The sequence below is a fragment of the Rhinolophus sinicus genome, linkage group LG13, assembly GCF_036562045.2.
Source record: "Rhinolophus sinicus isolate RSC01 linkage group LG13, ASM3656204v1, whole genome shotgun sequence".
Classification (NCBI taxonomy): Eukaryota; Metazoa; Chordata; class Mammalia; order Chiroptera; family Rhinolophidae; genus Rhinolophus; species Rhinolophus sinicus.
The window spans coordinates 15,451,190-15,475,596 of NC_133762.1; the positions used below are offsets into that span (position 1 = coordinate 15,451,190).

A 24,407-nucleotide genomic window follows, 5' to 3' on the forward strand; every position below is an offset into this window, starting at 1 on the left:
GTCACATCTGCTTTGCATCTCACATAATGCTCTCCTGCCGGCTGACTGCTTCCACCACCGCCTGTCTGTCGGCCGGTGAGTGAGTTCCCTACGGGCAGCGCCAATGGCCACTCTCAACCACCAGCCCCCGCCTCCACAGCTGGCACAGACGTACTTGCCCCATGGTTAAGGGGTAAAACAGGCTGCAGAAGGGGCTGAAGCAGACAGGTGGAGGAGAAGAAAGTGGCCGAGTGGCCAGCCCCTTTCAGAGCAGGCTGCCCTGCCCGGGTTGTGCCCTGGGCCATGACCTCTGTCCCCTCCCTGTCTCTATCCGGTTGGGCTCACTGCACCCCATTTAATGAGCTCAGGAATGCACTCGGTTGAGACACCCAGTGTTTGCTTTGGCCCCTGAGCTGCAGCGTGCCCGGGGCTCTTCCCTTCAGCACGCATGGTTGCTCAGAACTCCTGTCCAGTGGCAGCAGGCCAGCTACGCCCGCAGGACGCCGCGCCTGCGTTGGACATGTTCAGACGCGTAATAAACCTGTACCCGGCCTGCCCTGCAGGGATGTCACAGACCCCACACTTCTTCACGCTGGTTCCAGCTGAGCTGTCAGCCTGCTCCGAGGACGGCTCCATTCTGTGCTCCCGCTGAAGCCACACGCCTGCTGGAACGTGTGTCTGGGACACACCGTCTGAGTCACAGCTGTGTGCTGAGTCAGAGCTGGGGCGCTGGGACAGAAAGCCAGAGACAGCTCCAGGCTGTGGGGACACAGGCACACTAAGCGATCAGCACCGAATGAGGCAGGAGAGAGAAACAGAAATGGGGACATAACTCCCACACCAAACGGCGATCTGGTTACGATTTTCTCCTGACTCGAGGCTTAAGTCCGCAAGACAAGACAAAAATGTCACCAGCACCACGTGATATCAACACAGGCAGACCCGAGGGACTTTGCCCATGTCACCAGCAACATAAGAATTCAACAGTCAGACCCGCAGGTGCCTTTCCCACATCCCAGCATCAGGCCAAATGAGACATTTCCTTCTAATTCGATACGATTCCGTCTAGCAAGCAGAATGGAACATCAAAATACTCCAAAACTTGCAAAAGTACCTACGGAATCTCTTACCAGAGACTATTTATGTGCTCTAATACCATGAACCACCAAGAAAATCAGAAAAACAGCCCCGGCAGCAGACGCTGGCACTGCCCACCCCCGTCCCCTCTCGCTCCTGTACACGCCCAGGGCTACAAACACCCGTCCCACCCGAGGGATTTTCTTGGCCTGTGCTGGCGAGTTAACCCCTTGGGGGGAGATCTTCCCAGCTGTCTTGCCTCAGCTGGAAAAGCCTGAGCTACGTCCTCCCAGACACCCCCAGCAGGACTGAGCCCAGGACCCTCAGAAGGAACCTGTACTGGTCCCCCTCTCTTCCCCGTGCAGTGCCGCCGCCCCTCACGCTTCCCTCCCTGGTGGGACAGGCGGAGAAACATCCCACAGCATCACCCTCTCTCCACCTGAGAACCCGTCAGCGATGGCGCCTTCCCTGGGGACTCGTGCCCTCAGCTCCTGGCCCTGCAGGTCTGCCCCGTCCTATGAAGAGCCAGCTAACATCACAAAGCCCTGCCGCTTCTTCTAAGCACCTTCTCAGCAGCAGCGCCAGAGCCACCCCTCCTTCAGCACATGTTTGAGGGACACGTGTGTTGAACAGTGACCCCCCATTTCTGAAATGCCCATCACCTGCTCTGAAGACCACCACGCAGGCAGCCCGATTTTAACGGGGACTCGAGTACATTTAGTAAATACTAGTCCTTACCTGTGTGGTCAAGAGACTGGGATAGGAATCTGGGTTCCACCTTCCCTCCTGCTTCACAAGCATGTGTGGTGTCGAGAACGGTCAGGAGACGGAAGCTGGCCCTGGGCATCTCAGCAGAGAGGGCGCTCGAGGCCTCACAGTGAGCGCGGCTGGCACAGGGATGGCCAGCCCAGCCCCGTGGCGCCTGGAGAAGATCTGCGGGATCCGTCTGAATTTCTACCCCGACGCCTGGTGTGGGACCAGTGGGCCAGATCGCAGACTGAAAGGCAAGACCACGAAATCCGGCTTTGTCTCAGCAGGCTCCTAGGTACAAGTGGCATATTAACCATACTTTAATTTCTGCAGTTGACCTTTACCTTCCATAAAGTGGTCACTAGCTGTTCCCAAGTCAATCCCGGCTCACCCAAACACATCTGTGGATTTCAGATCGCCCCAAACCATGTGCTCTAACAGTCACGGTGAATGTGATTTCAAGGAGCGCTGCTGTCAGACACAGCCGGCCACCCACCTGGCCCATCCCTTCCCCAGGAAACGCGATGAGGGCACCTGCCCACGGTTCCCCTCTCCTTCTGCCTCATGGGTGACCCCTGTGCTCCCTGACTGCTGTCCCCAGGAAACTGTGAGTGTAACAAAACTGTCACCTCTTCCCAGTTTCTCTGGTCTGCATCGGGCCTCACCCTACCTCCCCAAAGGCAGATGGTCAGACCAAGTGGAGAGTGAGATTCCAAACTGCGACAGCTAAAGGGCTATTAATTGAGGGATATGAGTGAAGGAAGTGAACTGGAGACCAAAGGAAAATTCCAATAGAGAAAAGGGAGAAAGCAAAGGCTCTCACTGAAAAGAGACCATTATAGACTCAGCTCCTTTCCTTACTGAACAGGCTTAACAGATGAGTTTGGAATTTGCTGGAGACACTTTATGTAGATTTCGGGGAGGCACCTAATATGACCACCTCATGAATACAATGAGTGACGTGCAATTGTACTTCCAGGTGGACTGGAAACCACTGCCGCAACTCTAACCAAAGACCATTGTCACCTGCAAGGTCAGAGCCACCAAGCACACCAGCCGTGACGTGGATGAACACGCCAATTTACTGATCTGCAAACGTCACCAAGTCACGCACAGCGCTGGGCACGCGGACGAGAAAGTTGGCACAGCCTGGTGAGTGGCAGCCTGGGGGCCGCCTCTGTGGGGTCAAATGCCAGCTCCCTTCTGACTGGTTCTCGCTGGCAAATCTCATGAGCTCCGACCATCACTCAGCTGAGTGTCCCCCTCACTAAACCCGTGGGGGGGGTGACACGGGGGGAAGCGGATAAGGAGGCTCCGCTCTAGCCTGGAAAGCAGGGTTCCCTGCGCCTCACCTACAAAGAGAAGCATGACATCCCACCGTCTGATGGGGTTCCTAAATGGCCAGGAAACCGCAGGGACAGAGGCTGGCTGGGGAGTGAGCTGAGCTGGGTGGTGGCCGGGAGCACAGACAGCGCCGGCTCCCATGCAGGTGCAGGGAGGGGCAGCCGGAAGGCCCTGGAAGGAACAGAGAAGAGGTGTGGACTTCTGCGTGGTGGACCCCCCCAACTGAGCAAGGAGCAGAGCAAGGTGCACCTGGGAGTGTCCGGGTCAAACCCATGGTCACCATCACCCGCCAGGAAATGAGAATCCAGGCAGCCAAGTCAGGGGGCGATTGCAGGCACAAGAGCTGCCGTGCCACCAGCCCAGGCTCAGGCAGGCACGGGACGCCTTCAGAGACCCGTCCTCGGCCACCCTTAAAGCTCAGCCTGCGCTGGCTGCGAGGCGTGAGGAAGACCTGCCCAGCCACCTCCAAGTTTCCTGGGCAAGTCACTCACTAGTTCTGACCCGCAGAGTCTGCAGCTCTAGCAGAACCACCTACTTCCCGGGGCCGCTGTGAGGGTCCGATGAACTAATTACGGTGAAGCCCTTCGCGCAGTGCCGACCACAGAGCAGAGCCTCGGCGGGTCAGGCCTTCCTCGTCCTCTTCCTCTTCCACTTCGGGGAGTGGTTCTGAGAGCACCTGGGCCCTTCGGGGCGAGGGGAGTTGAGCAGCAGCCTGGGACCAGGGCCCGTCACCGTGGCCTCGAAGGGGCTGCACGTTGGGGACCTGAGTCCCCCAGTTCTGCCAGCTGCCAAGCCCTGTCTCTGAAGTTGCCCAGGGACCAAGTGGTGCCGTCAGGAGCTGGGAAGCCCACGACAGCGCCCTCAGCTGCCAGAGGTTTGCAGTCCCAGAGCTCAGCTGCCGACTTGGGGCCCCCGGAAGCCGTGCTCGTTTCCTTGGTCACTGGCACTTAGCTGGGGGCTTTTGCGTTTCATTTTTCTTCAGCTTCCTCAGTATGCCTCTATATCACCGGTAAACTGATGCCTTTGCCAGACGTGAGCCATCTGAGTTGTCTGAATGGGCGCACATCCCAAGGGGAAGCTTCTGGAATCCCTGAGCCCTGGGTGCCCTGAGTCCATCTAGGCCACTCTTTCCCAAAGCAATTAGAGTTCTAGACTCTCACCCCACAAAACTGCTTACACACAAAATTTCCTTAAAATTTCAGGCACAAAATCCCCACCACAGTCCATGGCTCCTCTGTTAGGGATGATGACATAGTCTGACCCCCTCGGGGGAGCTGAGACTCAGAGACGGAAAGGAGGTGGCCGAGATCACACAGGGGACAGTGGCAGAACCACGGAGATGTTTCCGACCACCCCTCCTCATACTTGTGTGCAGAGAGGTTCCCCCTGGCAGGAAGGCGGGGTCACCTACCCACTGCCTCACCTTTGCCTCTCTCCAGCTGCCACAGCCCTTCCTCACCACTAGGTGGCACTTGTGCCATGTGTCAGAGGAGTTACAGACTAACATGCAGGAAAACCTACCCCTCGTGATGACAAACAGGGAAACTGAGGCCAGGAGAAAGCAAAGGACTCCTTGAGTTATCCTGAGCGATTACCTTCCTCCTGTCATGTCCAGACTCTCCCCCCACTTCCCATCCCAAAAAGCATTCAGACTAGAATCCATTTCGACATTGAAACACTGGGTTTCATGGAAGTTCCTGGGGGACAGGGCTGGGGGACAGGGCTGGGGGACAGGGCTGGGGGACAGGGCTGTCTCCAGACCTCAGACTAAGCGAGCAGGGCAGGAGACTCTGAGCCCCTCACCTTTCGCCACCTCCAGACCAGCCCCATCTCACCTGTGTTGAATACGTAAAATTTCATTTCAACAGAGTTCTACGGCTAAAACTGCTGGACAAGCACCCCTGGCCCAGGTGGGCCTCTGAGGGTGCAGACGCTCTGAGACCAAGGACAGTCGCCGTCAGCAAGTTACAACTGTTTAAAGGTGGAAAATTTTATCAACTTCACAAAAATCAGAAAAATAATATTTTTATTAATAGAATGCCTGATTTGTCTCCAAAATACTTTTCTCCTGTAGTTTTGTCTGCATGCTCTTTGACAGCCTCAGCCCACAATAACAGAAGTTGGTGATGTCTTTTTTTGTTTTTTGGGGGGGTTAGACAGAATATAAATTGGTCCTTCCTCCAGCGTGGTGGACCACAAAACAATTGTATTGTTTTGATGTTACAACATACTGTGTTTCCCCAAAAATAAGACCTAGCTGGACCATCAGCTCTAATGTTCAGGCAGTTGGAGCTCCGTGCTCCTAACTCGGAAGGCTGCCGGTTCGATTCCCACATGGGCCAGTGGGCTCTCAACCACAAGGTTGTCAGTTCAATTCCTCGACTCCCACAAGGGATGGTGGGCAGCGCCCCCTGCAACTAACAACGGCAACTGGACCTGGAGCTGAGCTGCGCCCTCCACAACTAAGATTGAAAGGACAACAACTTGACTTGGAAAAAAGGCCTGGAAGTACACACTGTTCCCCAATAAAGTCCAGTTCCCCTTCCCCCAATAAAATCTTTAAAAACAAAAGAAAGATTTCAAGGTATTTCAAGTTTTCTGTTGCCAGGATTTCTCTCAAGTTCTCCTTAAATTGATGGCACCCATTAACCACTTTGTAACTGACACATGTGTGGTGGCAGCATATTGTAGGCAGCAATCACTCAAAACCACGTAACCAGTAATAAGCCCAGAGCAGCGAGGGAGACAGGAGGCTGGTAAAATACACCAGGCCAGATGACAAAAGGCCTGTGTCCCCACCTGAGGAGGTTAGACCACGGCTGGGACAAGTACACAGCACAGTGGCCTCATGTTATAGACACTTCCATTCCTGGGGTTTTTTTCTGTCTTTTCTTTCCTTTTACTAAGCACTATTTTTTTTTTTTTTAAGTTCTGGTCAAATGTCTAAAGTGGAGGACTTGACAATCACTGCTCTTTGACAGGAAAACTGTAGAAATGTGTGGAGTCCGACACCATGTCGAGTGATTCCAACCCTCCCGCTCCCAGGCACTGACGTGTGCCCCCCTTGAGAGCCTGGCCTGGCAAACGGGAAGCAGAGCGACACCAGTCACCTGTGTGTGTGCGCTGAGGTCCACCACGGCCTCTGCTCGCATCCCCGCCAGGCAGCACGCAGTCAGTTACCCCATTTCACAGCTGGGGGGACTGAGGCCTGGGGGCTCAGAAAACGCACTGTAAACAGGTGAGGAGGCCTGCCAGATGCATAGGGCATTCTCTGGGCCGAGAACAGCTGGGTCGAGATGGTCCTATCAGCTGTCACAGGACACGTGCCTTGGGGTCTATCCGAGGCCATGTGACCACTGGCCCTCGGAGGGCATGGTCAAGCATGGGCTGTGGAGCCGCTGTCCTTCCCACGCCCCCCCCACCCCGTGGGCTGACCTTCAGGCCACAGGCCAGTTCAGAATGTATGTAACACCAACCTACCAAAATATCCTGCCACCGAGTCTCTGCTAAGCCTGAGGACCTCACCTGCTGGAAACCACTGCAGTCACACAATAAGGACATGCTCGCGTTACAGAAAATGGTGGGGACCAAATACTGCCAGTTGTTTACACCGAGACCATCAGGACACGTTTTCAAATTACGCGAGGCCAGGAGACAGAGCAGCATGACGCACCTTAGCGGGGTCCCCTCTGACGTCTCCCCGCTGGAGCGCCGTGACTTTCCGGATTGCTGAGCTGGAAACAGCAGAGGCGAGGGCTCTCCTCTGGGAGTCGCACACATGGAGAGCCCTGCAGGCTGTGAATCTGATGCACTTGGCCATCCAGGGACCTCCTCCCAGAAGCTTCTATCCCTCCCCCAAGAGAAGCTATAAGAAGAGAGGTACTGACGACTCAGTCCCTGATGACTGGCCATTACTTTCCTGGGGGAGAGTCCAGTTTCGGGGTCTGGGGTGGGGAACTGATGGGGTCAAATCATAGGGCAGGTGGGGTCCAAAATGGCCTTGACTGATCCGACAGGACGGGACACGTCGGGCAGCCACCACTCAAGTCATAGGGCACTGAGGAGCGGCTGGTGCTGCGTGACTGGGCCCGACCCACCGACTCAAAGTGCTGCATCACACTGTCACGAATGCTACGCGTCACCTGCAGGACAGGGATGATCCCAGTCTCTACTTCTATGGGCTGTCACGTGAGCTGACGCACACGAAGCACTAGAACAGTGCCTGGCCCACGATAAGCACTCTATAAACATGACTAATTTTGTCATGGACGAGCTCAGACCCTGTCAACATTTCACAGAGGTTGTGGGTAGCCACTTAGATTGAATGTGCAATGTCCCACACGCTGTGTGTGCTCAGCACTTTATAGTTATTACTCATTTAATGATCACGGCGGTCTTTGCTATGGGTACTATTACCATCCCCATTCTACAGATGAGAGCACTGAGGCTCAGAGTGGTTGATGACTTGCCCTAAGGTCACACAGCTAATTGGTGATGGTGCCAGAAGTGAACTCGGTCAAGCCGCCCCAAAGATCGTCTTCTCACATACATCTCCTTGTTGACTCTTCAAAAGCTCTGTAAACTGGGATCTGTTCTCTCCAAGTTATAGATGGAGAAACAGGCTCAGAGAAGTCTAGTGACTCGCCCAAGGTGACACAGCGAGGGAGAGGTGGCTACAGTGGGGCTCAGAATCAAGGCTGACTCCAAAGCTGGTATTTTTTTCTCAAGGAGGAGCCTCAGACCCGTGGCCCATGGCCTCTTCACAAAGCTAGTGCAAGTTGTTTACAAAGAAACAGAGCCTTTTGGGGCCCAGCCTAACAAAGGAAATCATGTTTCTGCCTCTGCCATGCAACCGCTGTTGCCATGGTCTCCGCATGCTCTTAGCAATTAATTCCCACTATTAATTTCCACTATTAGCCGGCTCATTGGGTTTCTTCTTTTATGTCTATTGCTGGCCCTGGGGCCAGTCTGCAGTGTGGAGAAGGGGCAACTGACCCACTCCAAAGGTGCAGCCCAGCATGGTGTCGGGGGGGGCCTAACTGCACAAGAGGCGCTGGGACCCTCAGGAGGCAACAGGCTGGCAGAGGCTGCGGGCAGCTCGGGGGGAGGGGCCAGAGCATGTGTAACCCCAGAAGAGCCAGGCAGAGTGATGGGCCCAAGAAACGGGGGATCCCAAAGCCGACCCGCCGGCCTGTGAGCTGCTCCATGAAGCGGCTTTGAGGTCAGTGGGATCCAGGAACAAGTCAGGTGTGGGGCAGCCACAGCCAGGGCGGTGGCCGAGTGGCCTCAGTGCCAGGCTGGCTGAGAACGCAGCAGGCGGGGCACACAGGCAGCCCCCTGTGGGAGCTGGGGAGAGAGCCAGGGCTGCCCCGACTTCCCCGGGACACAGCCGTCCTCCCGTACAAGGAGAGGAGACAGCAGGGGTGCGGCCGGTGGCACCTCGCATGGGGCCCAGGGAGGGGACAGAAGCCACCCAAGGCCACCCAGCAGGCAAGTGACGGGACTGAGTGAGACCCACGCGCCCAGGCCCCTCCCCGACCCCCGGCATGGAGCACAGTGCTCTCGCTCTCACACGGGCGGCAGGTTATAAGCCCCACACACCCTGAATGCGCGTCACACGCTCGTCACTTCTGAGCACTACGGTGGATTCTCACTCCTCGGGCACCTACACACTTGATCTCATGGAGTGGAGTCCTGTCTCACTTCTGTGAGGGACTTTCACTCCCTTTTACAGATAAGGAAACTGAGGCTCAGCGGGGCAAGGTCACTCACTCAGGTCACACAACTAACTCGCGGCAGGTGAGCTAACCTATGGCTGAGACCCCACCAGAGCCGTCAGCACCCCCACACACCTTGCCCACCGATGAGGCCAGACCGCGGTCCTGCCCACCGTGCACACAGCCAGACGCAGGCTCGCCACCTCTGCTTTACAAAGCTGCCAACACCGTGCGATGGGCAGCGGCCCTGACGCTCGGAGGGACCTGAAAAGCACAGGCAGGGCGCGGGCTCTCTGCTCCGGAGGCCCCTTGGAATGAGTCACCACTGGCCAGACCGCCTTCAGGTTCAAGCTGAGTTAATCCCCTGAAACGGGGCATCACCTCCCACCAGACCCTTCCTCGAATCTCCTCTGGAGTGGGGTTGGGGACAGGGGTCTGCACTGCAGTCTGTCCCCCAATGTCCACCTGTACAGATACGGTGGGTACTCACCGCTTCAGGGCTCACAAAGCCTGCAGGCAGCCTGGCCGTCACCAGGAGCCCCGGTCTGTCTTCCTCTCCTTACATGGGGGGTGGCCCAAGGAAGGCCCCGCACACACCAGAGCTGAAACCGGCAGGTACCAGGTCACACGCAAAGGACCAGGACAGACGCTGGGCAGCTCCCGTGTGAAACGAGGACCGAGGCTGAGAGCCCTCACGCCCGGGGGAGTCTGGACATTAGCCCACCGCAGACGGCAAGCGGCACAATGGAGGGGCACCTCTTCCTGAAACATGTTTCTACATCTGTCTTTTAAATTTTTGAACATCTATTTCCAATTCCAAAGCAACACACCTTGTTTTTCTTAATTTTTAAACACAAGCTATACAGAAGAGCTCTGAATCAAACCCAAACTCAAACATCTTTGCCAATCCCAGCACTTCATTTGCTCTAGAAAGAGGTGAAGGCCTCAGCCACCCCCCATCGCTGCCCCCGGAGGTAACAATTACACCCTGGTGGCACCCTTCCAGGCCTTCAAATCAACACGGTGACCTGTGCAGTAGGTCAATATGTTCAAAGCATGGTAAGTCTCTTGTTTGCATTAGAACAATAAGCATGTCAAATAAGAAAAAATCAAGTTTTAAATATAAACACAGGCAAGAGCACCTAGTCTGAGCACTGACTGCAGGGAGCCGCTGTGACTCACTGTGCCCGCTGACCCGGCCCCGGGGAAGGCAGGAGGAAGTGCCAGCAGCACGTCAGGGGACGTGGCTCATCGCTGTGGCACCAGCACCGGCCTCTGGGGAGCTCCCAGGAGAGCTCCGACTCGGCCTGACAGGCCCATTAGTTGTCAGCTCTGGCCACGTCCTCCAGGGCTGGCGCCCCAGCCCACACGGGACAAGCAGCGGACAACACACCAGACTTGCACAGGACCTGCCCGATGCACCGGGCCTTCTACCTTTGCCGACGACAGTCATACAAATGCCCAGCGCCGAGGACCGACTCCAGGCCAGTCGTCTTCTGGCAGTACGCCGTTTAACCCTCTGTGAGATACCCCTGTGAGATAGCTATTCCGGACCCCATTTACAGATAGGCAAACTGAGGCTCAGCGGAGCGAAGGCACCACCCTCAGATCACCTGAGCAGGAAGCAAGCCCACATTCCAATCACACTCCCTGGGGTCGCAGGCGGGACGGGGCGTTGTCTCTCCCATCACCTCGCGTGGAAAATCACTTTCTCCCCATGTGACAGATGAGAAAACTGAGGCCCAGAAAGGCCCAAGTCCACAGCCTCCCATTCCGACAGCCCTGCTGATCCCCGCGGACCCCCAGCGTGGGATGGGGGTGGTGCTGGGAAACGCAGAGAAGGTTGGGGAACACCCTCATTCTCCGGCAAAACCTGCAAACACCCACTTTCCCCATTCATGAATCTGGGCAATGAGTGGTGGGAGTCAGGGAAGGAAATTTTTTAAAGTCTTCAGTCAGGGAATTTCAAGATAATTATATAGTGAGGACACCAAATTAGCAGAGAGCGGGTCTGTCAGCACAGCAGCCGCACACCACTGCCAGCTCCCCGCGGCGCAGCCAGCTCACAGCGTCCGGGGGGCAGGGCCTCTCCCTCTAGATCCTCCATGCCCACAACGCTTCGACTCATAGATCGACATGGCTGGCACTGTCCTCAGAGGTCACTGATCCCAACGCCCACACCTCACAGTGAGGGAAACTGAGGCCCCAGAGGGGAAGTTCCCTGCTTGAAGTCACGCACGACAGTGCAGGACCGAGGTCCTCCAACTTCCGGCCCAGGCCTGCAGACCCACCCGCCTCTAGGGTCCAAAATAAGCCCATGTACCGCTCTTCGTGTTGTTGCCATGGTTATAGATGAACAAGGGCTGTGGCAAAGCCCAGCAAATGAGTTAATGAGGAGAGGCACACCTCCCACCGTGGCACGTCCTGCATGGACAAATTGCTCTCCTGAGTTGGTGGCAAGCTGGAGCCGGTGGCAGGGCAAGTGCTGGTGACGAGCAGAGCAGCAAGAGCAGACACAGTGTGGTATCCACAGGCCACCCCACCCCTTCCCACTCCCTCCACCCCCAACAGATTGTGCCAATGGATGACTCGCGTGGTCTACTTCAGGCGTGTTCCCAGGCCCGCAGGAAAGGCGGCCCCGTGTTCTCTCCAAGCCCACAGGGTGGCAGCAGCTGGCCCCCGGCAGGATGGGGGTCAGGGCTGGACCAGCACTGGGGAAGGCTGAAGACTTCTGCCTCCGTGAGGCCTTGGTCAATCACTCAGGGGACTTGCTCTGTGTCCTAGGCCTTGGTCAATCACTCAGGGGACTTGCTCTGTGTCCTAAGCGCCTGAGTCACCTGATTCCTGTCCTCAGACCTGGCTGCAGTGGTTCTCCTCCCTGTATCCAGGCTGCTGCTGCAGTGACCTTGCAGCTCCTCCCCGAAAGGAGGCATGGTGTCCCCTCCCCTGGAATCTGGACAGGCCCATGCACTGGTGTTGACCAACAAAGGTGTGGCCAGGACGCGAGTACAAAAGTCCTGTCTGACCAGGATCCCGTCTGCTGGCAGCATCGGGGACCAGTGACAGGCTCCCGTGACCTATCAGCCAAAGGGGTAAAGCCCCACCCGGACCTAACACCGGCCAGGCACACGCTTGCCCCAGGACCATTCAGTCTGTCCCCTCTCCGCCTGGAACACGCTTCCCCCAGAATCCACACGGCGGACTCTCTAACTGCCCTCAAGTCCAGGTCACCCCTGGTCCTCGAAGAAGCAGATGCTGAGACAGGATGAATTGGGTGAGGCTTTAAATTAGGGAAATGCCTCTGGCAAAGGAAGTAAGGAGGGAGCAGGTGAGGGCTGCAGGCCAGTGGTGACGCGGGTCTGACCCCACGGGAAGGACAGAGAGCAGAACGGATGCATCCTAGAGTTCTGTAGTCTAAGGAAGTTTGGGCAAAAGGCCTGAGCCAAGGTTTGCTGAGCAGGGCGTCCCAGCCTCCCAGGAGAGGTCAGGGGGAGCCATAACCTTCACACAAAAGCAGCACTGGGTTTCAAAGCGTGTAACTGAGGCCCTCGGTCAGTTATGCTCTGTAACAGGGAATCTGCAAGACACAGTCTCACACGACACCTCAGCTCAAACGCCCCTTCCCATCAGGCCTTCCCTGGTCGCTCCCTCCAGCCTCCTTCTTGTTCTCCTGGTTGATACTTTCCTGACTGCCCTGCAGCCCACTGATGATAGAATATTTGCTTATTAATCTGCCCATCTCTTGCCACTGAAGGGTGAGCTGCATGGCATGGGAATTTGTGTCTGTTGTGCTCACTGCTATATCCCTAGGACACTGAATAGTGTCAGTGCTCAAAAAAATTGTGGAATGAATGAACAGATAAGCGAATGGAAGGAAGGAAGGTGGGGAGGTCGGGCGGACAGATGGATGGGTGTCTCCTGACAGGTACTGAAAGACCACTTTCCATGTGGGTAATCCCCATGTTACGGATGGAAGGTTTGTGCCCCCTCAACTCACGCCGCAGCCCCAAACCCAAATGTGATGGTGTCTGGAGCCATCGGGAGGGAGCTCGAGTTAGACAAGGTCATGAGGCTGGGGGCACCACCATGGGAGCAGTGCCCTCGTCGGAAGACACCCCGGAGAGCTCGCTACACATGCTCAGGAAAGGCCATATGCGCAAGAGGCGCCCCTGCGAGCCAAGACGAGTCCCCACTGGAGACCAGATCCGCCAGCACCCTGACCTCCGATTCCCAACCTCCACACTGTGAGAAATACACGTTTATTGTTTAAGCTCCCCAGTCTTCGCGGCCGGAGCTAAGACACCCCGAGTCCAATGCTGGGTCACACAGGGGAGCATCAGTAAATTTTTCAGACCATTCTGAAAATTGCCCCAGAACAAACATATTGTATTCTCCAGAACTCCTGTGTCAACAGGAAGTGAAGGTGCTTTTCTGGTGGTTGTTGACAAGGAAACAGGAAATTGCACAGCTGTGGCTGGTGGTGGCAGGTACAAATGACAGAGAGAATGGGGGACAATATCCTTAGGTCAAGCCTCTAATATCCCACCCACTTAAATTTCCTCTGAGAAAATTCCCATCTCATCCTGAACACATCACTGCCCGGGAGACGCAATGGTAGAGGAAGGAGGGCTGACCCTGAGCTCTAATCAGCCCCTGAGCTGGGGCAGTTCTCCTGCCTTTAAGGACAGTTGCTATGGAAACAGAATCCAGCTGCAGGGGCCCACCTGTCGCCAATACCAGGGCCAGGCTCTCACTGCATCTGAACATGCCTGTCAGTGGAGAGGGAGGAAGCAAACAGCAAAAGGCCGTGTGTTGCCTCAGGAAATGCCAGGTGGCACTTAGGAAGTCTTCCTGCCAGATGCCCAGGCCCCTGGCGTGTGCACAGGACCCCGTGCTGCCTCTCTGCTGGTGCCCGGGACAGCTATGAAAGCAGGCTGTACCGTGACTCCCCACCGGGGTTCAAAATTCAAGCGAGACCCGTGCTGCAGACTCCCCCCTTGCTTCAACCAGAAACTCACGACCCACCTTAGACCCGAGGCCCACGTCCACCTCCCAACCCAGGTGGGAGTCAGGGCTCTGTCCTGCTCCCCTGCCTGCTGGCCCATGTGACACCCCCATGACCTACTCTGGCCTCAGCACCATCCCAGGTGCCAAGGGCCGTCCCAGGATGTGTCCCCCCAGATGGCCAGGCCCTGTGTCCTCTCCTCTTCCCTCACTCCCCAGGGCCACTGTCCTAGGTCAGGCCACTTCCTCCTCGGGCATCTGACCATGGCCGCTGCCTCCTAAACCACCATCTGCCGCCACTCTGCCCTGCACAGCTGGGCTCAGGGTCTCCCACGTCCTTCCAGAACATGCCGCTCCAGCTGTGGGCCCCACACCCTCGGGCCAGGCTCACGGCCGACTGGCTGTGACGCACCTCGACCTCCAGGCCAACGCCGCAGCCGCACGCATCACCCCCCACACAGATCCTTGCAGAACAAGTGTCCCCAGAGCCAGGGGTGCCCCCGCAGCGGCTCTGTGCAGCCAGCACCCTTACGGACGGACATCAGGAGACGCAGTTGTTGCGTTTTCACCAGAGCCGTCCTGGCTGCGCGTAACAGAAGCCCATGCAGGTGGTCCCCACCCTGACCTTCTCAGGGAGAAGCCCAGAGGTGGGGCGACTCCAGCTGTGGTTAGTTCGGCAGGTCAACACTCTCACGGACCCACCTTCCTTCCCTTTTTCCTTTCGGCCTCCAGCCGCTGGGGCGGCTCATCTCCCCTCACGGCCTGAAACCTCCGTGAGGGGACCCCACGCACGCACGCACACACACACACACAGACAGACACACACACACATATCACACACACACACACCACACACACACACCATACACACACAGACAGACACACAAACACAGACAGACACACACACACACCACACACACCACATACACACACATCACACACAGACACACACACATCACACACACACCACATACACACACATCACACACACAGACACACACACCACATACACACACACATCACACACACATCACACACACACCACACATACACACACCACACACACACCACAAACACACACACAGACACACACACACGCACACACAGCCCTCGCTCCCACTAGACAACCCGAGGCTGAACCAGCAGCTCCTGACAGCAAGTGAGAGAAAGAGACCGGACAGAGCAGCTGAGGAGCCGCTCCGGGATCTGAGCAGCCGTGCACGGAGCCCCTGGATGGTCACTTCCCCTCCACCTCTGTGGGTGGGGGGCTCTGGCCAGCCTCCCAGGTCACTGCAGCGCCTCTGGACACACTGCCTGAGCCCATTTCGCCCCCAACAAAGGGAGCGAGCGAGCAGGACAGGGCCTCCCCACACGCAGCTGGCCTCCACACTGCAGACAACAGAAAGAGCTTCCCCCGTGTACCGAGCACCGAATGTGGTGTCAGGCACCGTGCGAGGCCCTGTGCACACGTCAGCTCCAGCTTTCATTAAAATCCTTCTAGAAAACATAACCCATGTGTTTAAAAAAGAGAAACGAGACTTAGAGACGCTGCTTAGACCAGGATCGCACAGCTGGGGCACATCCAGATTCAAATCCTGACTCCTCTCTTCCCACGACTTCAGGAACCGTGCATCGGAGTTCCTCTCCCTCCAGACCAGGGGTGCCCAAACTTTTTTCAATGTTTTTCACCAAGGGCCATATGGGGTAAAATACACAAACAGCCGGGCCCCTCACTCGAGGTGAAGTACGTATTGCCTCACCTGGCTTATTTAAGTAAACTAAATATATTTTTGGAATTTGCTGCGGGCCAATAAAAAATGGGTTGCTGCGCAGTTGGCCCGCAGGCTGCAGTGTGGACGTCCCTGCTCTAGACCATCGTCTCTTAAATTCTTCCAGCCTTCCACCTTAGTAGCAAACATTTTATATTACAAACCTGTCGTGTCCTGAAACTGCAAACACAAGTTTCAGGAAACAGTATCTACCTTTTCTACTTCAATATTCTCTGATTTTGTCTCTTTTATTCCCTTTTCTTAAATGCTGGTCACAATCCATCTACTAATTCATTTCATGATCCACTAATGGGTGGCAACTACTCATTTGTAAGTACTGCCCTGAATTATTATAGCAGCTCCAGCATCCTCAGTCCTTGCACGGAGCCCGGAAAACAGCAGGCATTCCATAATCCCCAGCCCGACTCCCACTGACTCAGGGCCCTGCCCTGGCCCGGGGAATAACAGATCGCCTTGAAGCCCAACAGCCTCCATGGGGAATCCGTCCTCCCGGTGTTAAGTTCAGATGGCAGCACAAGCCCCTGGATGAATAGCTGGAAACCGAGCCTGCCCCAAGAACACCGTCAGCTAATCCAAGGCAAGAGCTGTGCAAGGCTCTCTGGCCCCACGACCACAGGGACCTGGCACGGTGCTCGCACAGCCCTGCCTGGGGACAGAGAGGGAGTGGCCAGGGGCAACGGGGTGCAGACACAGACACTGCCAGCGTCCTGTGCCACCCCCATCGGCAGTGGCACTTGCCAGCTGGACAGTGACAGGTGAATTTCAGCAGCCCCAGATTTTGCCTCTGACTAAACAAAGCCTGAGCTCACTGAGATGCTGGGTTCTAAATTTAGCACCAAACTCTGGGAAACTGGTGCGGTGGCCCCACCGCCCGCGGCACAGTGGGCTGCAAGGTTGCTGCTGCTTCTCCCACTCCCCCGGGCTGTCCTGATGCCCAGGAGCCCACTGCTGACTCACCCAGGGCCACCAGGCCACCCTCCTCTGAAAGTCTGCTGTTCCGCTGGGGAGGGAGGTGGGGGCAAGCAAGACCCTTCACGGAGCACTCAGGTGCCCTCACCCCAACACCTGAGCTGCTCCTAGTCACAACTGGCCCTCTGGGGAACCCGGGGCCTCCATCCCACGCCACGTCAGTACTCTGGGCTGAGGGCTCCTTCCCCATCATCCAGCCCTAAAAGCTTTTCCTCCAAGGGTGAGCGTCTAGTTGTGTACTCCTATCTATACAACTCTAGAAGCACAGACTGTAACTGGCTTCCCTGAGGCCTTGGATCATCTCCCTTAATCCTCACAAAAACCCTGTGATGCAGGTACTATGATGAACCCATTTTGCATATTGGAAAACTGAGGCCTGCAGAGGTTAATGAACTTGCCTGACATTATACAGCTGGGTCATCACACTACCAGACCCCTGCCCTTAAGGGCTCCACTTCTTGCCACTTGCCTCTGTGCTTAGGGCTCTCCCCCAAACCCTGGCCACTACATCTGGAGCTGGAACTCTGCCTGGGGCAGCCAACCTCCCACAGCCTGTGCAATAAAGCCTGAGATGGGATGAGGCTGAGTCAGGCTGTCAGAACGGCCCTTGCTACCGGCGTGGGCCTGGGCACGTTAACGAGCCTCCCTGAGGCTCAGCTTCCCCACCTGTAAAAGAGGGTGGCTTTGTAATGTGTCCACCTGGCTAAGCTGAACCACATTTCCCAGAATTCTCTTCCCTGTGTCTTTCTGCTTAGAGTGGGCCACAGGAGACGGCCTGCTGAGGGCTGTGGGGGGCGGGCGGGGAGTGAACCCCGAAGCACTATGTGCTGGAGTAGCTCCTACAGGTTGTCGCTTATCTGCAGGCTCGGCTCTCAGGTGTGGGGCCTGCAGCTGCTCCATGTCCCCTGCACTCCCTCAGCGTCCAGGCCAGGGCTGTGTGTCCAGCTCCCAAAGAGGGTGCCAGCTTCTCCTCTAGGACACCCATACCATCCAGGCTGGAGGCGGCTTCCAGTCTGTTCTTGTGGTTGCCAGCTGGGGTGACCACCTCCTGGCTTGCCTGGACCTTCCCAATTTTAAAAGTGAAAGTCTTCGCATGTTGGGAACCCCTCAATTCCGGAAAAACAGGACAGTGGGTTCCTGGTTCTTGCCCTGCCCTACTGTCCGCCCGGCTCACTCCCCAACTGCCTGCTCTGCTTAATCAGCCCTGACCTGTCACAGTCACAGCCCCCTGAGACAGATGGATGGACGGACGGACGGAAGGAAGGAAGAAAGATAGACTGATGATGGATAAGTGGTGGATGGAAGAGTGAATGAATAAATGGGTAGATGGTAGACGGGTGGATGGATGGGTAGATATTTAGATGGACGGATGGACAGATTCTACAGGCAGTAACAGTGTTGCCCTCGCAGAGCAGCTACGCATGTGCACAGTGCCTGGCAGAGGAAGCGTCAGTATGTATTACATGTTGCTGCTGCTGCTGTTACTTTGTAACAAGGGTCACACATGGCTCGTGTGAAATGGCAACAACATCTCCTCCGCTGATCCTCAGGACCACAGGTTGCAGGCAAAAGCGCTCTCCGGTGGGGGGTTGGTCAGGGGGGCGCGTGAGGAGCCTGCCAGGGTGCTGGCCATGCCTGGTCCTCATGTAGGTGGTGGTTTCCCGCGTGCAGACATCGTGAAGCTTCACTGAGCTGTATTCATAAGATGTGCACACTTGACTACATTACGATCCGATAAAACATTATGTTTTTTCAGTGGGGTGGGAGAACCATAAGAGCTATCTAGTGACCCTCTGCCGTCAGAGTGTGTCACCTCATGTGACTTCTCTGGCCCACAGTTACCACACCCATGAGATGAGTAAGCCTTGCTGGAGGTCAGGGAACTGGTCTGCAGCCTAAGGGGTGGGCATCCCTTTAAGGGGTGCCTGCGGCTTGCATTTCCTTTGGACGGGACAACTCTGGGTTTGTGTCTGTCCTGGACACCAGGAACACCTCTGAAAGCACTTCAGAAACGCTGTGCTGTAGAGGCGAATGGCCACCACTGGAATTGCAAGGGAAGGTGCGAGGGAACCGCAGACTGTGCTGGGCTGAGCCCCACGTGCCTCTCACACACCCTACCCAGCACAGCCACAAAATGTGGGATGCATGCGTGACCTTGTAGAGACCGAGTACTTTTTCCCTCGTGTGCATTTGCTAACTCTTTACTATGTACAACAAAAAGAACGGATATTTGAAAATGAAAAGTGCATGACTGTCAAAGCAGCTGTTTTTCTCTCTGTGGGAAGGGGCCACTGTGCTGTGAATCCAGGACTCCGCTGAGCATAACCCCAATCCATCCAAAATCAGTGCAGGGTTAGGCCGGCAGGGCCCCTGCGGTCTCAGGCACTGACCGAGACTGTTCCCACTGCCACGTGTTTGCTTTCAACTTCAATTAAAAGAAACCAGGCCTGGGTGGGGGCAGGGAGCCTAGTCGGGAGGGACTGCAGGGAAGTGGAAGCTGCTAGGCCCTGCTGCCATAGCAACAGCCCGGCAAAGCCATCTTGTTGTTAACTCACTCCTCAGAGAGCAGGCAGGACAGAAATTAGTGTCAAGTTGTAGTACAATCCGGACTGTGGGCACTGACCCTCTCGACCCCGCTCCCCTCCCGTGCGTGTGGCAGCTGTGGTGACGCCCTCGCCCGGCTGGTCCAGAAGCCCTACCTGAGCTGGCAAGAAGCAGAGCTGGGGATGAGCCCCAGAACCGCACTTCAACCCGTACTGAGCCCCCCCAGGGGACGTCATTAAAATGCAGAGTCTGGTTCAAAGGCAGCGCTGGGGCAGGGCCAAGATGCTGCATTTCTAACAAGCCTGAAAAAATTCTCACCTGGGACTCAGACAAGCCCTACTTGGGTCGAAGGCTCACCTTTGAAATGATCACTGTGCTGCCAGCATGGTTCCTGCAGACGCCAGGCCTGGGTCATGTGCCCCACGTTTGTGGCCAAAGGATCAGCCACCACGACCAACAACCCCATCAAAACAGCGGAATCCGAGGCATCAGCCAAAGAAACATGGGTTTTTTATCAGAGGAACGACACAGGACACTGCTGAACAGTCAGAAACTAAAGTGGACTGAGCCCTACATTCCACCCCTTGAATACCCGGCTTGTGCACACATCCGGGCACATACACACACACTTCCTCCCAGCGCAGATTTTTTAAACACCCATCTAACACAATGCATCAGTCCTACATGTATCACACGTGTAAATACTTGTGCGTTCCTCTCAGCCAGAGCCGGACGTGGTTCCTACGGATCGTGCAACCTGTGACTAAAGGACACATTTATCCACCCCCAAACCACCCAATATACAATGGTGGCAGGACAACGGTCTCTCTCACACACACACACACACACACACACACACACACACACACACACACGTTGGGAAAAGGGAAAAAACAAGCGCAGTCTCCGATCAACAGTTAAGCCACATCCTGCTGCACTAGGGCCCCAAGGGCTCCTGCCTGGGGGGGGGGACTTCTTGGGATGCCCCAAATGCTGCGCACGGAGAAAACCTCCCTTGCCCACTGTTCTCCGTGACCACGTACCGGCGGGGCCTGCCCTAGAAGCCTATTTCCTGCTGGTACAACGAAGGGGGTTCCCTCTGGTTTGAGCAAGCTCGGGCCCAACTTGGCCAGTTTGGAGTATCAGGGCGTACCAACTCCTTTAAAATTATGGTCTTCTGCCAGAAAAATGGTTTTCTGGTGTCTTTTGAGCTGGAATTCCCACAATAGAAATCCTCCCGAGTCGGGGTCTTTGGCTCTGAACCCTTCCACTGTTATTTCTGTCACTTAAAAATAATCCTGCCAGAAAAGGTGGACTGACTCGACTTTTGGTAAATAGACCTGGGTGCATTCTCATATTGAATCCGAATTTCTTCTGAAGTTTTTAAAGGACAACTTAATTTAAGTACCCTTGGAAATAAGACGATGAAAACATTTTCTAAGATATCCAAACCTTAACTTCTTTCACCATCCCATGCAAGCAGAAAATCCCACCCACTCTCTAGAAGATCAGTGAGGAACAAAAACCTACTTTTTGTACAATATGAGAAGACTGATAGGCACAACCACAATTATATTGTCAGCCATTTCTGCCGCTGTAATTCAGAGCAAAAGCTAGCACTCTGTGTGAAAACCAAATAAAATGTCAATGTATCGAATTTGGGGGTGCTATCTCCAAAACTGGGGTTGAAACTTCATTCATGTCCAAAAGAGATCAGCTCTCCCACCACCCCGAATCACATATGATGTCTGTACAGACAAATAAAAAGTGCGTCAGTACACGAGGGCACCGCACTGCTGGCGTCTGACAGAGCGGTGGGGAAGTTTGCTTCTTCTGAGCAGCACAAACAACCACACTGAGCCGGGTTCTGGCTGCAGGCAACAGAGACGGTGTTAAGCCAACTAGGCAGCAAAGGGGGTTCGTCACTGTTGAGAAAGCCATGCCTTGACGCTAAGATTCCGAGCACACTGCCCAAAGCACACCACTGGCCGTCTTGGTGATGGACCCTCCTCCCCTGCGGCCACCTCCACTGTCCCCCTGTGGACGCTCCAACCCCGAAAGACAGATGCCTTGCCAGCACCTGCACCCGCCGAAGGGACAGCCCCCAGAGGCTCGTGCTTACTCTCTCTCTTTCAAATTAAAGCCTCAAGTAGATGAGGCTGATTAGTAGAGATGTGGTCATGTGTCCTGGACACCAAGCAAGTGGGGAAATAAGTTTTCAAGTTGTCCTTCGGGGAAGAAGATGGGACTTGTAACGCCGGACATGATCCAAATGTAGCAACGTGGTACAAAAGGCTCTACTACATGTTTCATCCAAGAAATCCACATCTGGACATTTGAATTGGATAACTGCCAAAATTCCACATGTCTAGGAGTTATAGGGATAACCCCCAGAAGCCTAGAGACAACCTGATGGATAAACGCACCTGGGACGCAGGAACCTCTCTCTAGCGTCTTCCTCAACATTGCATTGAGTTGGGTTGACAGAAGCCACTGCTGAATGACCTCCAGGATGGACAACTTCAGTTTAGAAGCGTTCTCTGCTCTCTATCTACGGGCTGGTCACGAAACAGCTCTTCAGGCAGAGAGCGGGACTCTCCTTGGCACTTGGGCCTCCTGCTTACACATCTGGTACTCCAGGTGGCTTATTCTCAAGGTCATCCGTCACCTGACTTAGGATCTGCCTGTTTTGGTTAGATGGGGTCTCAAAGGCTACTTTCTTTGTGCCTTTTCCTCACTTCGGAATACCAGGAGACACAGGTAAATCTGTTTTGTTTCCTTGCTTGATTTGAGGAACTGATTTTTCCTTAGCATCTGGACTGATCTGCCAATGCACTGACCGAGACGGTGGCCGAGGACAGAGGAAGACTTCTCTCGGAGTCTCCTGGGCAGTGCTGGTCAGCACTGCAGCTGCCGGCGGAGGGAACACTGTCTTCTCTCCCACTCCACCCGGGACTACCCGCACCCTCCACAGCCCTCCACGGAAAGTATATTAAGTTATGGTTGATAATAGAGAACATTTGTCAATCCTCCCACAGAGATAGATTCAATATGAAAAACAGATGTTATTTGAAAAAGAGTTCATTTGCATAGCACGATCCCTGAGGCTCTTCTGGAGCATTCTGATCCAAACTGATACGTAGGTTGAAAGAGAACAGACGAGATTCTGATGCCTACCTCCCCCAACCTCAGCATCACAAACATAAGACAATGAGGAACTAAGTCGATCTGACCGTGTATGTTGGTGCCTGGACCACACATATCTATTTATTTATTTTTATGTCCTTGAATTAATTTTTAAAACACACAGTTCATAAAAGCAGCAATCTCCTGCTTTCCTCTTCCCACTTCCATGTTTTTAGCTGATCTGGCCCTTCCCCTTCATATCACTGGCTTCCAGCACTGTTTCTCGACGTATCGATTTACTGCGTGGTTGAGTTTCTGCAGTGTTAGTTGAGGATGTGGCCACCGAAAGCCCTCCCTTCCCTCCACCTTCTCCAACGCCTTGATCTAGTCATAACACTAGTTAGAGCTCTGCTTTTGGTTACTTTTGTAAATGTGAGCAATAAACTAACACTCTATTTCCTGTCCCGTCAAATTTTCACCTTTTCAAGGTAAGAAGCCCGGTAACCCTCGTTTCCCTTCGCCAACGTCCCCTTCCTTCTATGTTTCCATTTCTGCCAGCTGTACTTTCACCCTTGCATTTTAACACTGATAGCATACACCTCATCTTCGGTAACAAAAAGTAAGTTGTCTTTGCTTTGTCTAGGATGCAACTAAACCCTGAAGTTCAATAAGCAGTGTTGCAGTTTTGCGATTCTGGGACAATCCGTCACTGCAGAGCCAAGGAGAATAGTTCTTTCACAACTATTTGCTTCTCCTGAAGTTTATAATTATGCTCTCATTTCTATTATAGATATTTCCTTTTTTCACGTGCTGCATATCACCACCTATTCTACCAAGTCCCTTTTTCCCCCCAAGAACCTCTTTCAAAGAGTACGCCATGCAATATCCCCCTGGCTTCCTCGTCACTGATTTTTCAGATGATTCCTCTGTTTCCTGAAATCCTAGGTCTTCACTTCCCTTGACTTACTGCCTTGCTTTGCTGCAGCACATTCTCAAACCGTTACCTTCGCAGGCAGTAACATTTCAGAGTCCCTGCATGGCTGCAAACGTCTTAGTCCCACCTTCCTATTTCAGTTTGGCTGGGTATAAAATTCTAGGTTAAAAATTTTTCTCTCATACCAAACAAGAAATCATAACACACTGAACGCTGAAGCAGATATGAGACTCCAACTGTCATCTAAGCCAGACATTAAAAAGATCTCAAAAAATGTCATTTTTTTTTTCATTAAAACAACATATATGTTAACACGTAATGGATTTATTTAAATAATCCTGGGTTTGAGTTTTATTTTTTCTTTAATCACTTCCTTGCCTCTGTCTTCCCTGTTTCTGGAATTCCAACGTTGACCCTCTTCAATTGATTTGCTCACCTTTTCCTTCCATTTGTCTTCTTATCCAACTTCCTTAAGTACTTTTTAAAATTTATCTTCCAGCTCTTCTTTTAAATGTCCTTTTGGCAATATCACTCTTAATTTTTAAATGCTTTCTTTCCCACAATCATTACTTTTTCATGACATCCTGTTCTTGGTTAACAAATATATCTTCTAGAGTCTCTGCGGATACTAATTGAGGTGTGTGTGTTTTGTTTTTTTTAAAGTTTCCCTTTGCTCCCCCAGAATTGATCTATTTTTTCAGGTCATTTTTTCTGTTTATTTGGCCTCCCTCTTTCATGATGGAGGATTTCTTTAAATGTTTAATGATCCTCGATTTCCCTTCAAATGCAAAACTGAAGCCGTAAGAAAGCTGAGAGAGAGTTCTGTGCATTCAGGTCGCCTTATTAGTTGAGGGCGACAACCAGGGAACCAGCTGGTGACCGACAAGGGGACTCCTACATAGCAGATGGGATTTTCTTGGCTCAGGGCCATGCAATTTCTTCAGAGAGGGCTCACTAGTGCATTTCTTTTTCCTCTGTGCACGCGGTCTAGGAGGCTGGGAAACGGAGGATCAACTCCTATAAATACAGACATTCACCCACTGAAGACTCGCCCTCTCTGCCGTCGGCCCCTTCCCTCCTCTGCTCCCTATGAGCTTGGTGTTTGCACCTCCAGCTCCAAAAGAGGACTCCACCAGCAGGAGGCACTCTAACAGACGACCGTCTCTTCATTTA

General features: G+C 54.2%; 1 long non-coding RNA gene across 1 annotated transcript in view; it reads right to left on the bottom strand.

Annotated features, from left to right (window-relative positions):
• LOC141568081 (uncharacterized) overlaps nt 1-24,407 on the bottom strand; it is a 91,692-nt gene that overhangs the window by 13,440 nt on the left and 53,845 nt on the right. Inside the window, exon 6 of the long non-coding RNA XR_012491087.1 lies at nt 1,795-2,097. This is a non-coding gene — a long non-coding RNA (uncharacterized LOC141568081). The remainder of the gene's footprint in view (nt 1-1,794; nt 2,098-24,407) is intronic.